The sequence below is a fragment of the Eriocheir sinensis genome, chromosome 9, assembly GCF_024679095.1.
Source record: "Eriocheir sinensis breed Jianghai 21 chromosome 9, ASM2467909v1, whole genome shotgun sequence".
Taxonomy (NCBI): domain Eukaryota; kingdom Metazoa; phylum Arthropoda; class Malacostraca; order Decapoda; family Varunidae; genus Eriocheir; species Eriocheir sinensis.
In genome coordinates this window covers 23,015,040-23,018,731 of record NC_066517.1, presented here as the reverse complement: position 1 = coordinate 23,018,731, position 3,692 = coordinate 23,015,040, and the positions used below count along the sequence as shown (strand labels likewise).

Here is a 3,692-nt window from a genome sequence, read left to right as displayed (position 1 = left end):
TACCTCCATATTCCTCCCTATACCGGCCCCTCCTCCTCCAGTCTTCCCCTCCTCAGCCCCTTGTTTCCCTCCTTCCCTTACCTTCCCTTATGTTCCTCCCCTGTACCGTCCCCTCCTCCTCCTACTACTACTACTACTACCTACTACTCCGGTCTTCCCTCCCTTCCTTCCATATTCCTCCCCCTACATCGGCCCCTCCTACTCCTACTCCTCCTCCTCCTCATGGACGTAACCCTCCTCCTCCTCTTCCTCCTCCTCCCTCACTGGCGCCTTCCCTCCTGACATAAGCCACGGAAGCCTGCCACCACTAGTCCACTACCAGAACCCCGCCAATCCGTGAGCAGTGAGTCTCGAGCGCGCGTTCTGAGCGGTGGAGGCGAGTGCACGCTGGTGAGAGCGATGAAGCTATCCTTTGTTACCCGGCAGTCTGGGGTAGTCACTAGCGTCCCACGGAGAGGGTTTAAGATACGCCAGGGTTATTATTCTATGGGGTGAACGGTGTCTGGGGTTTGTGTGGTATTGATTTCTCGTGTGCTGGTGTGTGTGTGTGTGTGTGTGGGTGGGTGTGTGTTCTGGGTGGTAGTTGGAATATATTGTGTGTGTTGTGTTGCGAGTATAAGAACTGTGTTGCGTGTTGTGTTGTGGTGGTGAGTTTGTTAGTGATGTGAAATGGTTTTGTTGTTAGTGATGTGACTATGGTGTGTAGGGGGATGGTGTGTGTGTGTGTGTGTGTGTGTGTGTGTGTAAACAGGATGCGACGAAAGGGAAAGGCAGAGAAAGTATAACAATAACAATAGCCAAATAAATTACGACTACTACTACTACTACTACTACTACTACTACTACTACTACTACTACTACTACTACTACTACTACTACTACTACTTCTACAGATATCAAAGCACTGTGTTGTGAGTGCTAATATTGTGGAAAGAAATTTAATAGCGTGTTGTGACGGGAAAGGAGGAAAAGGGGGAGGATGAAGATGAGAGAGAGGACAGAAGAAGAGTAGGAGGAGGAGGAGGAGGAGGGAGGTGGAAAAGGAGAAGAGTATAATGACTTTAGTGTGTGTGTGTGTTAAGAAGTGAACTTGAGACCACAAACACATGACATCGATAGCTTCGTGTGTAGCAGTAGTAGCAGTAGCAGTAGTAGTAGTAGTAGTAGTAGTAGTAGTAGTAGTAGAAGTAGTAGGATATAGCTTTTGTTGCTATCTTTACTATTCTTGTAGATGTAGTGAAACTGGTCATATGGAGTACTCATCCTTGTGTGTGTGTGTGTGTGGGGGGGGGGGGGGAGGTACTTAACTATCAAAGCCCTTTTCTGAGCGCATCACAGGCTCTTCGTCTTATCAACTCCCCTCGCCTCACTGAGTCTTTTGCCTCTTAAATTCCACCCCAGTGTTGCCTCTCTAGATATTTTCATTTTGACTACTCTTCTCAACTTGCTAACTGTCTGCCTCCATCCTTCCCGCGGCCCCGCTACACACGGCTTTCTACTCTAGCTCATCCCTATTCCATCCAAATCCCTTATGCAAGAGTGTACTAGCATCTTCACTCTTTCACCCCTTTCGCTGGTAACTTCTAAAACAGCCTGCCTCTCTGTTTTAAGTGTTTTTCCTCCTGCCTACGACTTCACCCCTTTCAAGAGGCGAGTATCAAGTCACCTCTCCTATATTTTCATTCTGACTCCTCTTCTGAACTTGCTAACTGCCTGCCTCCATCCTTCCCGCGGCCCCGCTACATACGGCTTAGTACTCTAGCTCATCCCTATTCCATCCAAATCCCTTATGCAAGAGTGTACTAGCATCTTCACTCTTTCACCCCTTTCGCTGGTAACCTCTAATACAGCCTGCCTCTGTCTGTTTTTCCTCTTGCCTAAGACTTTACCCCTTCCAAGAGGCGAGTATCAAGTAACCTCTCCAATTGACCCTGGCGTCTCTATTTCGAATATTCCAACTGAACGCTGTTTGAGGGAGCAGCGTCATTGTGGCCTTTTGTATTTCCTTCTTTTTTTTTTGCGCCTTTGAGCTGCCGGTAGAGTAAAAATAGTCATAAATCACATTCACTGTCATTATTCTCATTATCATCATCATCATCATCACCACCACCACCATCATCATCTCATGCCCCTAAATGTAAAGCACCCTCATCGTCGTAACTCTCTCTCTCTCTCTCTCTCTCTCTCTCTCTCTCTCTCTCTCTCTCTCTCTCTCTCTCTCTCTGCAGTGACTAAATTACCGCCACTGGGTACAAGACATGCAAAACGAGGGACTAACACGCAACAGACATGCATTCCCACACTATATGCTACCCCGTGTGTGTGTGTGTGTGTGTGTGTGTGAGGGGAAGAAGTGTAGTGACCTGCGGGGTTCAAGATTGAGAGAGCAAGAGTGAGTGAGTGTTTGTATATGTGTGTGTGTGTGAGGGGAAGAAGTGCAGTGACCTGCGGGGTTCAAGATTGAGAGAGCAAGAGTGAGTGAGTGTTTGTATATGTGTGTGTGTGTGTGTGGAAAGAATCCGGCCTGAGCGGGCTCGAACCGCCGCCCTGTCAGACCGTGAAGCCTGGCAGCACAGCGCTCTACCAGTTGCGCCACGGAGTGGCGTGTGGTGTGTGGAGTGGTGTGTGTGTGTGTGTGTGTGTGTGAATCGTTTATCTGTATCATGTATGCATGCACGTACAGCGAGCGCGCACGCACACACACAAAAAAAAACTTACATGCAAGACAGTACGATACACGAATTTAAGAGCCATGTAAAAGAATGGTCACAACACAGAATTAGTAGCCGTATAATAGTAGTAGAAGTAGTAGTAGTAGTAGTAGTAGTAGTAGTAGTAGTAGTAGTAGTAGTAGTAGTAGTAGTAGTAGTAGATTTAGCAAGAGCACACACACGCATTACAGTCATTATACTCTTCTCCTTTTCCATGTTCCCTCCTCCTCCTCCTCCTCCAGAAGCAATCCCTCTTTTGTCCTCCACTTCCTCATCTTCATCTTCTCCCTATTCCTCCTCCTTCTCCATCACTACACACTATTGTATCACTCCCTCACTATTGCTCTCACAACACAGAAGTAGTAGCAGTAATAATAGTAGTAGTAGTAGTAGTAGTAGTAGTAGTAGTAGTAGTAGTAGCGGCAGCAGGAATAGTGGATTTTCTACCATATATTAAAAAGAGATGGGCAACGCCTATTTCTATCTGTCTTATTGCATCGTATCTTTGCTTCAGTATTTTACCGTCCTTATCTCACCTGGCTAAGGAGAGAGAGAGAGCAGAGAGAGAGAGAGAGAGAGAGAGAGAGAGAGAGAGAGAGAGAGAGAGAGAGAGAGAGAGAGAGAGAGAGAGAGAGAGAGAGAGAGAGAGAGAGAGAGAGAGAGAGAGAGTTATATCTACAATAGTCCCCGCTTCACTGCTCTATCACAGTCTAGGGGTTCTGCACATCTACATTCACACTTCGCTTATAGTAACTAACATGACTTTCTCTGTACACGCTATCACAGGTAACTCAGGTGAAAAAGAACAAAAGGAGAAGGAGGAGGAGGAGGAGATTAATAGTGCAGGTGAGGAAAGAAGAAATATAATAAACTAATAATGATAATGAACTGCAAAACGAACAATAAGAATAAGAATAAGAATAAAAAGAAGAAGAATAGGGTTTTTTTTTTCGTGTGTGTGTGTGTGTGTGTGTGTGTGTG

The 3,692-nt window shown here is 46.2% G+C and overlaps 1 protein-coding gene across 3 annotated transcripts in view; it reads left to right on the top strand.

The window, feature by feature from the left end:
* The first annotated feature begins 247 nt into the window (after nucleotides 1-247).
* LOC126996184 (trichohyalin-like) overlaps nucleotides 248-3,692 on the top strand; it is a 32,760-nt gene continuing 29,315 nt past the window's right edge. For 2 of the 3 annotated variants that reach the window (XR_007751055.1, XM_050856489.1), the window contains exon 1: nucleotides 261-390. The gene's annotated coding sequence lies outside the window, so the exon portion shown is untranslated. Of the gene's footprint in view, nucleotides 391-3,692 lie in introns of all 3 variants that reach the window. The other variant, XM_050856490.1, reaches the window with a different exon arrangement.